This window comes from Cherax quadricarinatus, chromosome 14 (assembly GCF_038502225.1).
Source record: "Cherax quadricarinatus isolate ZL_2023a chromosome 14, ASM3850222v1, whole genome shotgun sequence".
In the NCBI taxonomy this organism is placed as follows: Eukaryota; Metazoa; Arthropoda; class Malacostraca; order Decapoda; family Parastacidae; genus Cherax; species Cherax quadricarinatus.
This window is the reverse complement of record NC_091305.1, coordinates 4,656,099-4,669,559: the sequence shown is the minus strand read 5'-3', so window position 1 is coordinate 4,669,559 and position 13,461 is coordinate 4,656,099. Positions and strand designations below refer to the sequence as shown.

The 13,461-nt window shown below is 38.4% G+C and overlaps 1 non-coding gene across 1 annotated transcript; it reads right to left on the bottom strand.

Moving 5' to 3' along the window:
• Positions 1-10,024: 10,024 nt before the first annotated feature.
• Positions 10,025-10,097, bottom strand: TRNAF-GAA (transfer RNA phenylalanine (anticodon GAA)). Its single transcript has one exon. It is a non-coding gene; the product is annotated as a tRNA-Phe (tRNA).
• Positions 10,098-13,461: the final 3,364 nt, after the last annotated feature.

Genomic DNA, 13,461 nt, shown 5'->3' with positions numbered 1-13,461 from the left:
GTACCACCTTAGATAAATGAGTATGGGTGATTATGAATTCTGTAGACTCCCAACATATTACAATGGATAGACTTAGATGAAAAATGTATTTGAACCTATTGCTACACCTATACTTGAACAATAAGTGGCTTTGGCATGCTGCTCTTACCTGTATTTTTTTGTACCTCTGTATGTATGCTAAAATTTATAAATAAATAAATAAATAAATGAACAAAATATTTACACCTAATTCCATACAACCCTGTTCCTATACATATGCATGGTTTGTCCGACCAAGCAGAATTTACCTCCTATGTCGTCACTCACTAACACCCTTACTTTATCTTCCCTCCTGGCTGATGGCCCCACCTTCGACTCAGACTCCCTCTTTGATAGCAACTGATTTATTACACAAACTTTTATAATATACTTCCTTTATCACTCCTCATAACCCATTCTTAATCTATCTTTGTTATCCTCTCCACCCCTGGCTACTCTCTTCCCCAGCAACAACCCTCCTACCCTGGTAGGTAAGACACATGGGCAACAGTTAGGCAACTTTATTCCGAAACATTTCGCCTACACAGTCGGCTATTCAGGCAAGTACATAAAGTAGGCAGGAGCAGTAGAGATGTGAAGACGATGTAATCAGTCCATCACCCTTGAAGTCGTAGATTTGAGGTTGTCAGTCACTCAGCCTGGAGGGACTGACAACCTCAAATTTGATAAATTAGACACACGTTCAACACTTGGGTATCTTTAATGAGGAAACATTTCGCCACACAGTGGCTTCATCAGTCCATACAAAGGAGAATGGGAAATAACAGGAGGAGTTGAGGTAATCAGTCCCTCAGCCTTGAGTTGATGTGGTCAGTCCATCAATCTTGAAAAGAATACAGCATATGTGCGGAGACATTCCTGTCTGACACAGCAACATCTTAAGATCTTAATACAGGGAATTCTTCACTTGCCTAACCCTTGGGCAAGACCTACTTCCACATTGGACAAATGTGATACCACCTACGACTGCTGCACCTCTCCTGTCTACGGTATATAAGCTACTTCTCCGCACATATGCTGTATTCTTTTCAAGATTGATGGACTGACCACATCGACTCAAGGCTGAGGGACTGATTACCTCAAACTCCTCCTGTTCTTCACCATTCTCCTTTGTATGGACTGATGAAGCCACTGTGTGGCAAAACGTTTCCTCATTAAAGATACCCACGTGTTGCACGTGTGTCTAATTTATCAACTTGTCGGTTCTCTGAACCATTCATCTACAAACCTCAAATCTACGACTTCAAGGGTGATGGACTAATTACATTGTCTTCACATCTCTACTGCTCCTGCCTAGTTTCTGTATTCGACTGAAGAAGCCTACTGTGAAGGCAAAATGTTTCAGAATAAAGTTGCCTAACTGTTGCCCATGTGTCTTACCTACCAACCTACCCTGCAGTGCTGTATGACTCTAGTGGGTTTGGCGCTTGGTTTTGATAATACAGTAATAACAATATGTATGGTTTGCTTTGTCTGACTTTTTTGGGTTATCCTAGGGTCTCTACATATATGCTGCTATGTATGATAATCTATGTAACTGTATTTGTGTATACCTGAATAAACCTACCAATATACAAACTAGGGATACCTATGAGACCTATCTCTCTGATGCCAGTGAAGGGCTCTTGATCCAAGGAACTGGAACTAGATAAAATCTCCACTTGGATCAAACCTAATTACCTCCCATTTCCTAGGCAATGTATGGCTCAAATTTAATATTAATACATGATTTAAGAAAAACAAGAGTATGCAAAACATTGCATTTAAAATCAAATGTTATGTTTCACAACCATTGTACTTACTTACAATCAGGACAGGAAACTTTAAATGATGTTTTGGTCAGTGTCCTGAACCATTATCAAGCCGTGAATAGATAATGGTCCTGGATGGGACAAAACATTATCTAACATTTCCTCTTCAAATTGTTCACTAGTTGTAAATTGTTCCAGCACAGTACTGTTGGTTAGTTGTGAACTGTTCAAGCCATGGTACTGTGGGTTAGTTATGAATTATTTCAGCCATTGTATTGTGGGTTAGTTATGAATTATTTCAGCCATGGTATTGTGACAAATGTTATTTCAATTATAATAATAATAATTTTTATTTCTACAAGTAAATGTACAAGGTATATAGGCCTAGCTGACATCAATGACATACCACTATATAAAAAGCCCCTTGTTATGCAGAGCATTTTGTGCAAATTAGGTCAACAGCTGCAGGATGCTTAAAATTTGCATATATTCATTATGTTAAACAAACAACTTTCTTTCTGCAGAATACAAAATGTATTTACATGTAATAAAATACAGTTAAGCACAAAAGAAAGCCATTAACATGTTCTGTATTTCAAGCAATTCTCTTTTCTGATTAGGAAGCCAATGTGTCTCTCCTCCAACCATTATTTTAATTATAATGAAACAATTTCTCTCTGCTAAGTTAATGTTATTTAAGAGAAAAAACAATAACCCTTTAACAAAAAGCTGCCTTTATGTACACACTGGAGTTTAAGCCTTTATCACTAAGCAGATTAATTTTTATCTTGCGACAGGGTGACCACGGCTCAGGCTGGACAATATATGATAGTTATGTGATGAGGTGTGAGTTATGTGATAAGATGTGGGTTACGAGTGATGACATGTGGGTTATAAATAATTTGTGGGTTATCAATGAGGTTATGAGTTATGTGTAAGTTATGTGATATGTGGGGCATAAATGATGAAGTGTGGGTTATAAGTGACGATGTGTGGGTAAAGGGGGTAAAGGAGGTTTTGTGGGCGAGGGGCTTTGGCTTCCAGCAAGCGTGCGTGAGCATGTTAGATGGGAGTGAATGGAGATGAATGGTATTTGGGTCCTGACGAGCTGTTGGAGTGTGAGAAGGGTAATATTTAGTGAAGGGATTCAGGGAAACCTGTTATTTTTATATAGCCGAACTTGAGTCCTGGAAATGGGAAGTACAGTGCCTGCACTTTAAAGGAGGGATTTGGGATATTGGCAGTTTGGAGGGATATGTTTTGTATATTTGCACGTACGTATATGCTTCTAAACTGTTGTATTCTGGGCACCTCTGCAAAAGCAATGATTATGTGTGAGTGAGGTGAAAGTGTTGAATGATGATGAAAGTATTTTCTTTTTGGGTCACCCTGCCTCAGTGGGAGACGGCCGACTTGTTAAAAAAAAAAAAAAAGTGTGGGTTATTATCAAAGGGCAGCAAAGCATCCCTAAATGAATGGTCAAGGTTATAAGAACAACAACTGATTGATATTTATCAAGGTTATATAATCAAGTAGTGACCGATGTTTATCAAGATTGTATAATCAAGTGATGACCGATAATTATCAAGGTTATATAATCAAGGAGTAATCACACTTCCTCCCACCTGCTCACACGTTAGGTATATATTAATGTACATATATATTTTATGCCGTCCAAATTTATCTCCCCCCATTTTTGCTTCTGTCTCTTATGTATAGTTTGTATTGCTCCTGCTCTAAAATAGAATATATCCATTAAAATTTAATTTCTGAGTATGAGATGAGCCATCCTAAAGAGATGGTAATTCCCGAGTAACAGTAACTCCAGCACCGCTGGAAGGAAACCTTAAAAGCTGCTGTAGCTTGTGAACCTTTAATGGAATATTTGACACCCTCTTTGAACTGCTGAAGTCTACCATCTCAGGCTGACACACTTCAGTACTATGTAGCCCATCTTGCTTGATAACACATGACAAACACCTAGCTTTAGGTCCCACAATGTGAATATATAGAACAGATAGAACAGGATAGTAGCATACTGCTAATGTACCCAATTTTGCTAACTGAAAAGAAAAAAAACATCCCTCTCGCACCTTCAATTCCTCCCACCAACTCGTACCGTCATTCACGTCATTCACATTCTTGCAGTATATTATCAAGAATATCTACAGGTAATTTTAATGTTGTGCAGACTTCATTCAAATATCAACGTCACTGGGTTCAAGTACACTTTACAAAGTTTTCGACTAGCTCTGGGCAGTCAACTTTTTACTTGAATATTCAGGAAGATAGTTCAGTGGTGGTGCCTATGGTTCACAAAGGAAGGACCCAGGTTTGTTCACCTAGCAGTAAGGTGCCTGGGTGTAATAAAGCCTTCCTGTGCTACATATTACTCAATTCAAAAAACACACACACACAAATATTATATATACGTATATATATATATATATATATATATATATATATATATATATATATATATATATATATATATATATATATATATATATATATATATATATATATATATACAGTGGACCCCCGCATAACGATCACCTCCGAATGCGACCAATTATGTAAGTGTATTTATGTAAGTGAGTTTGTACGTGTATGTTTGCGGGTCTGAAATGGACTAATGTACTTCACAATATTCCTTATGGGAACAAATTCGGTCAGTACTGGCACCTGAACATACTTCTGGAGTGAAAAAATATCGTTAACCGGGTGTCCACTGTATTTATATATATATATATATATATATATATATATATATATATATATATATATATATATATATATATATATATATATATATATATATATATAATATATATATATATGTACATGTACGTATATACATATATGTCGTGCCGAATATGTAAAACTGGTCAATTAGCAAGAACTCATTTAAAATTAAGTCCTTTCTAAAATTTTCTCTTATACGTTTAAAGATATATTTTTTTCATTAATGATAATGTAAAAAAATTTAATTTTGCACCAAAAGAATCTCAGAAAACTTACCTAACCTTATTATAAGAAGAACAATTTATTTTAGCCTAACCTAACTAAATATATTTTAGAATTGTTTACAATAATTTAATACTAAACAAACACAGTGAAATATATTTTTTTTGTTAGGTTCAGAATGATTTTGCCGAAATTATTGGATACACAAACTTTCACTTGTCCTATATGGCAAGATGAGTGTTGCTGTTTCAGCCAAGATGGCAAGTTCTGCCTATTCGGAACGACATACATATATATATATATATATATATATATATATATATATATATATATATATATATATATATATATATATATATATATATATATATATATATATATATATATATATATATATATATATATATATATATATATATATATATATATATATATATATATATATATATATATATATATATATATATATATATATATATATATATATATATATATATATATATATATATATATATATATATATACAATAAGATCACAGTAAACAGGTGATTTTAAAATATGCAAAACAACCACTGTGAAGGAGTAGTGAAATTCCAAGCGCTTTCGTGACTTATTTATTTATTTATTTTATTTATTTTAAATTTGTGCACACATACAGAGGTACAAAAAAATACAGATAAGAGCAGTATGCCAAAGCCACTTATACTATGCATAGCATTACGGGCTGGCTTAAAATTAACTTAAGATTAACTAAGCAATGATGAAGTCAGTGATAAAACATTAATGTAAACAGATTACTATAAAGCACAAGTGAGTATTACAAAGACAGGTCATATGAAGGATTCTGTTAGGTAGTGTATTTAAAAAATAATAAAGTTAGATTGGGTTTTAGGTTTAACATTTATGTGATATAATTGTGAGAAACATTTAAGATATACAATTTATAAGGTTCAGTTATTCAGTATTTATTTGGTTTTGGGTGAGTAAGTGATCTTTGAGTAGAGACTTGAACTTATAAACAGGTAGTGTTTCTTTTATATTTACAGGTAATGAATTCCAGATTTTAGGGCCTTTTATGTGCATTGAGTTTTTGCATATTGTGAGATGAACACGAGGAACATCAAAGAGTGATCTGTGTCTTGTGTTATGGTCATGTGTTCTGTTGAGGTTGGCAAGGAGATGTTTGAGGGGAGGGTTAATATCAGAGTTAAGTGTTCTATGTATGTAATAGGTGCAGTAATAAGTATGGATGTTTTGTATGGTGAGTAGGTTTAGTGTATTGAATATTGGTGGAGTGTGCTGCCTGTAGTGAGAATTTGTTATCATTCTAACTGCAGCCTTTTGTTGGGTAATTAGTGGTCTGAGATGGTTAACTGTTGTTGAGCCCCCTACTCACATTGTCAGGGAACTATCATAGTTCCTTGACAATGTGAGTAGTCACGAAAGCGCTTGGAATTTCACTACTCTTTCATAGTGGTTGTTTTGCACATTATATATATATATATATATATATATATATATATATATATATATATATATATATATATATATATATATATATATATATATATATATATATATATATATATATATTTAACACACTGGCCGATTCCCATCAAGGCAGGGTGGCCTGATAAAGAAAAACTTTCACCATCATTCACTCCATCACTGTCTTGCCAGAAGGGTGCTTTACACTACAGTTTTTAAACTGCAACATTAACATACTTCCACATATACTTCTATATATATATATATATATATATATATATATATATATATATATATATATATATATATATATATATATATATATATATATATAAATTATAATACACACACACTTCATCATTTCCCTCCCACTTCCAGGGACCCCGTTCCTCTAATCCCTTACCTTCCCTTTTCCTCGCTACCACCACTTCATTAACTACTTTTCCTTTTCATTTAGCCTAATTACCACTTCCTAGTTTCCCTTTAAAACCACTTCTTCTGCAGCGCTTCCACTACCACTTTTGCTCTACCTCAGAACGGCCTCTCCTTCCCTCCCTTCCTCCCTACAACTGCCACAAACACCTCGCTTTTCCAACAAGCGGAGCCCTTTTAGTAAATGTCCCGTACTCTAGACACATCCATTTATCGTCTCCCAGACTCGCCCTCCCTTTCTTTTCCTTTCCCTCCCATGCTTCCCCTTCCTCCTACTACTTCCGCTCTAACTCTTCCCTCCTTCTTCCCCGTCCTCCTCCTCCTCCTCTATGTACCCCCTCTTCTTTTTCCCATCATCTCCAAGGCCCTCCCCCACACCATTGTACACACGCACGGCTCGCCTTCATCGTCTTAAGTGTGATTAAAGTACTGGAGTGAAGGAGACCGGGATTATGGCCGGTGACAGAGGCTCATCACCTTAATAACTCTACTGGAGGTGCTGTCATACCTGAAGTTACAGCCCTACCTGGAAGTGCTTCCATACCTGAAGGCGGCGCTATAATTCAATGAACTTCCATACCTGGAGGCGCAGCCACACCTGGAAATGGTGATGTCATCATACCTGAAGCAGGAAGTGTAGTCATGCCTGAAAGAGATGCTCTATTTTAGTCATGAAAAAGTATTGAATCTATCAGGTTCCTACAGCGCTTTTTTTTTTTTTAAAGAATGGATATTGTCCCTGCCATTTAAATCAAAGAAAATGTCGGGCTCTCATCCACTGTGCTGTGGGAGATAGTGGTCACCCAAAACAGCTGGCCAAATACGGTACAAAGTTTCAAACACAGGGTGGAAAAATAAAACAGTAATCATAAGAACATAAGAATGAGCACTACATTAGGCTTATTAACCCATGCTACGTAGATTCAACTCACCCAACCATACCTGGACGGGTATATACCCGTCCAGTTCCAACCCAGTTATTGTCCCAATGTCTCTACCTGGAAGCTTATTCCCCTCACCTACAACTATACTGTCATACCAGTACTTAATTATATCCTGTATAAATCCAACTTTTCCAAAACTCACAATATACACAAAAGCTGCCACGAATGTGCCACTAGACCTTTCGTGGGTCTCCGTATGCTAAATCTTGCTACTCGGTGTTGTGATGTCCAAACTCTTCACACTCTTGCATGCGAGGGGCCCACAACAAGCCCTCCCCATCCCGCACACCACATCAACTTTCCCTGCTTCATACTCTGCTTCCCATTGTCGAGTTTCATTCCTTCATCTACACACATTTCCTTCCTCAAAAAAAAAAAAAATATTTCGCTACTATATTTTGTTCCATCAAAAATTTGTTCCTCAAAACAATTCCCCCATGTTATTTTATTCATTTAGCGTTAAACCCGTAGGGATCATAAGGCGTCGACAGAATGGCAGGTAAACAGGTTTGATCTGAGGAAAAAGAGGGTAGCTTCAATCCCTTAGACCAAAAGCTCAGAGTACCTCCCCCTTCCCCCACACATCTAAGGGTTGGGTACCGTTCTGGTTTCGCTAATATCCACACCTTACAATCCAACAGAATCAAACAGCTCTTACTTTAGCCAAACCTGTAGTTCATCTTACATAAACAGGTCACTAGAAGGACTAGTAGGCCTCCTGTAATGCCCCTAGCTGGATTTTCACCCACTCACCTAGCTACTTCTATACATAAACACACTTGTTAACCATCCCTGTGTAAAGACTGTAGACGCCTATTCCAGGCGAGAAGTCGGTTAAGTTCCTTTAAGCAATTATGTCTTACTCTACTCGTAAGCTTTGCGTCATTTGTCTCTAAACACAGGGTAACAACACACTGCTGATGTATCAAATTCCATTAAATAAGCGACAATGTGAACTCCGTAAATCCCTGCTTGTGCATGTGTGCAACAGTGCGCGCGACGCACGTCTCATGCGCCTGCAGAACTTTCACCGGGAGCAACAGAGACGGAGGATCAGCAAAAGTAGACCGTGGGAAGGCTAATGATGTGGCACCTATTCCCAGCCGTGAGAAACTAGTGGTGTGGAACCTATTCCCAACCGTAGGAAACTAGTGGTGTGGCACCTATTCCCATCCGTAGGAAACTAGTGGTGTGGCACCTATTCCCATCCGTAGGAAACTAGTGGTGTGGCACCTATTCCCAACCGTAGGACACTAGTGGTGTGGCACCTATTCCCAACCGTAGGAAAGTGGTGTGGCACCTATTCCCAACGATCAGCTGAATGTCACACGTAGGACCAACGTGAAGAAAGATGGAGGAACGAGTGCCCCTTCATCTGATGCGCGCAAGACAAGTTATAGCCGTAGGTACTGCACGGTAAGCAAGTTAGCAAGCACGCACACACGAGAGACGTCGGGAGACAGGAAGCCTAGGCCAGGTCACCATATGGAAAAGACCCGGGCCGGGAGAGTACCGGCGAATCAAGGAGGAGTGGTATAGGTAACAAGGATTAGTTCTCAGACTAATTATACTTGATTTTACAGGAAGGATCCATACAGCAGCTGGGGAATGGATGGTAATCAAGGTTCATCAAGGAGGAAGGTAGATCCAATTCCTTGGATCCAGAGCCCTTAACCAGCATCAAGGCAACTGAAGGGTGAATGAGGATAAGAGAAGGTGAAAGGCGGCCAGTATCATCGTGGTGTGAGAAGCATATTAATGGACTCACATGATGCACAAGTAATGAACGGAATCTAAAACGTCTGAATAAAAATTACATTTACTAGCAATGATTATTGGTGGTTATCCTTAGTAAGTTTATGACGGCAGGGGAGGTAGCGGAGGCGGCAGCATGACAGCAGTAGCAGCAGCATGATAGCAGCAGCATGGCAGCAGCAGGAGAATGACAACAGTATGACAGCAGCAGAATGACAACAGTGTGACAGCAGCAGGAGAATGACAACAGTATGACAGCAGCAGGAGAATGACAACAGCATGAGAGCAGCAGCAGCATGGCGGCAGCAGCATGGCAGCAGCAGCATGGCAGCAGCAGCATGGCAGCAGCAGCATAGCAGCAGCAGTAAAATGACAACAGCAGCAGCATGGCAGTAGCACAAACATGTATCAGTTTGAAGGTTACAGAAGGGATGGGTGGCTCGTGTACGCGCGCGCGGGTGCGTATGTGTGTATGTTAATGTATGCGCGTGTGTGTATATGTATATGCATTGTATGTGTATTTACCTATATGTTGTTGCCAGGGTCGATTCACAGCTCCTGGCCCCTGCATCTTCGCTGGTCACTACTAGGTCCACTATCCTGGCATCAACAGCCTTATTCTACCTCTTCTTAAGACCTTAAAACCTCTGCCCAGACCCGGGATCGAACCGGGGACCTTTAGATCTTCAGTCTAACGCTCTCCCAACTGAGCTATCTAGGCTCAGATATATATGTTAAGTGACCGCAGTCATTCAGTAGTCTGTTGCAACTTACTACTACGAAACTTTCCAGGCGTCTTTGTAACACTCCTCCAGTATCTGGACAACACTGTGTCCTGGTATCTGGGCAACATTGTGTCCTGGTATCTGGACAACACTGTGTCCTGGTATCTGGGCAACATTGTGTCCCGATGTTTGTGCAGCATTGTGCCCTCGTGTTTGTGCAGCATTGTGTCCTGGTGTTTGTGAGAGTCATCTGGGTATTCATTCGGTTTGCACCAGTGTTCCTTCATTCTGGTTCCTCTCGTGGTAAACTGTCATTGTGTAACTTTTATCCTACCCTTACTACAACTTCACATTATCTTGCCCTTGCTACTTCATATTCTCTTAATTACATATTTATCATGTATACACTGAATAACAGGAACATCAAATAAAAAAAAAACATTAAATCCATTAAAAATTTACATACATGCCAAAATAGTATAATCCTCCGATGGCTATGTGAAACCGCGAAAGTGCTCCGGCATTTTCTTCCTTTTTTTTCACTGTGGTGTTATAAATATATAAAAAAAACACTATTTTCATTGTCCAAACTGTATTATTTTCAATACTATCATTATTATTATTAATGGAGAAGCGCTAAATCCTTAGGGGTTATATAGCGCCTGGGGGAATGGAAGTTAGCTGGATTTGTTTCGAGGGATAGGAGAATAGCTCCAATACACTGAATCAAAAGCCCTTCACCAACATCAAGGTACTCCTCATAAAGCTTCTTGAGTAGCTGATGACGTAAGTGGCACCAGCTGAACTAGTGATGACGGCACTTCCTAGCGCACTACACACACTGTGCACAGACGAGGCAAACCAACACTCATTATTACATTCACGAGAAAGTGTTACCCTCCTAGAGATCACACAACTCTTGAAGAATAGGAGGTACTCAGTTTTGATCCAAGGAAAGGTAAAGGTTGCTCCAATGTCTTTGATTAAGAACCCTCTACTACAGCATCAAGGCACCTCCCTGGTAGTGCCTGTGGGTTGGGGAAGAGGATGAAGTCTCTCTCAGTGGGTGTGATGCCAACAGTTCTTAAGCACTTCATTTCAATAACGTCTGGGGAAGTTCAATCCCGTAGAGTTGTTCAAAATTTCTCAGGACCCAACCATCCCGTACTCGCCTAACTGTAGTTGCAGGGGTCGTGTCTCAGCTCCTGCCCCGTCTCCATGCTGGTCGCTACTGGTTTCATTCTGGATACGTATGCTCTATCATACATCTTCCTAAAACTATGTAAGGATTCTACCTCTATCAGTTCGCTGTCTATGACGTTCCACTTCCTTGGAATGAAATATGGCAGGGAAATATACCTTTTATTTCCAGTGTGTAAATCATCAAATAAGGTAGTAACAGTGCAGCTGTATCCACTTTTGCAACAAAAAATCGTGTAGCCAGAGATTACGCAATATCACAGAACTGTAATCACAAATTCAAAAGCCACAAAAAAAGTATTATTAATTTGGTTCCGAAATATATGGATAACACGACACAAGGTCTCCACTGGTTGGTTGGCTAACGGGGGTTTAAAGCCTACCGATTACACAGGTCATTAAGGCTACACCTAACCTGTTCACCACCAATCAACAATACTTTAATTCATAAATAACAAAAAAAGGCACAATACTGTGACTGGAACGATACGATAGGGATGCCCGGGTGTTGCGCATGTGTCTTAATTTCATCTTGGCGGTATTATATACCATTCTTGTACTACTACTACTACTACTACTACCACCACCTCTTCCTGCCTATACATAGCCGTCCTGCTCCACTTCTGGTTAGTGTGACTTTGTAAATGGTCCAAGTCGGACCGAAACGTCGTCGTAAGCTTCTCTCTTTTATGTGCGGGTTATTTGAATACTTTAATTCCTAAAACTGGGTTTACTATAAACAAAATATATACACCTCTCGGTGTATGTATCCCTGAGTTTCCACTGGACTGAAATACATTTTAATAGACTGAATCTAGGCGCTATATCGTTAATTCAGCTAACATATAGACAAATTTAATAACCATTTATCAGAGACTTCAAATTTAAATGATAATGATGGTATTATATTAAAAACGAACGTTACATCTGTTGGTAACTGAAATTCTATATTTGCATATGTGTAGTAATTTATTCCAGGAATTCTTGAGGATATCCAACACAGGATGACACTTTGTCAGACCTCATTTTGCATAAAGCCAATTCTTATATTACAAATGTTATCACATGTTTTAATCTAGCTGAAACAATAAAGATACCAGATTTGTTAACAATAGTCAACGCTATTTCCCGCACGAATTATCCCCAAATAACATTATAGAAATTTTCCAATGAACCATTAACTGATAATAGGTTTAAAAATATAATTGTTATATTCGTCCAATACTGACATTCAAATTTAAATATTATTTCTGACCTTCCTAGTAATATATTTACCTGACTGGCAAGGTAATTTCAAAATTTTATATAGGCGATACCAAACACACTACGTTTTCTGTATTTCTAAATTTATCCAGTAGTATTAAATAAAAATCTAATACATGTTAGATTTACGACCCAATGTTAATTACATAGTATACAAGACAGAAAGAGCCTTACTTTAGATTATAGGAAATTTCCTTACCATGCAAAATTTTTTTAAACTAGACACAAGACTATAAATCCCAGTCATAGTGTGTATCTTTGCTCAGCACATCACCCAGGTCTATTTTAAGGGCGAGGGGAAACTCGGGAGAAAAAGTTGCCTGTGGGAGCTGACCGTCTCCCAACACCATCCCTGCTTTACTATGGACACCAGTCGTTTAGCAGGCAGCTGGGAGTGAGCCAAAGAAACTTACGTCACTATATGACAAGAATGTGGTCAGTTTGAAAGTGAAATGAGGATACTGGCTAGCAGCAACACCTGGGTTTAATGTGGCGCTGGCATCTCCAATACTGTCTTATATGGTAGTGAGGACAGCACTGACTCCATGCTCAACCCCATCCTCCCAACAGCAAGTGTATTTTCCAACGTGTTACAGGGCGTCAATCCCTGCCCGGTCTAAGCCGACACGAAAATTAAATATTAGACTAGGTTAACTTAACCCTAATTAGCCTATACTTAAATAGAGGTAAATGCCATCCCAGTAATTACGACTTGCAGCAGGGGTTCAGTGATTGTCGCTCAAATAGATGGAAAAGCACTGATTGCACAAGATAAACAATTGTTTATCTGTGCGGTGACACTGTAGTTCTTTTTAAATACGCATATATTAAAAATTTTATACGTGTTCTGGCTACGATATGTTGATTATTTTTATCTCTAAACGAAGAATACAATAA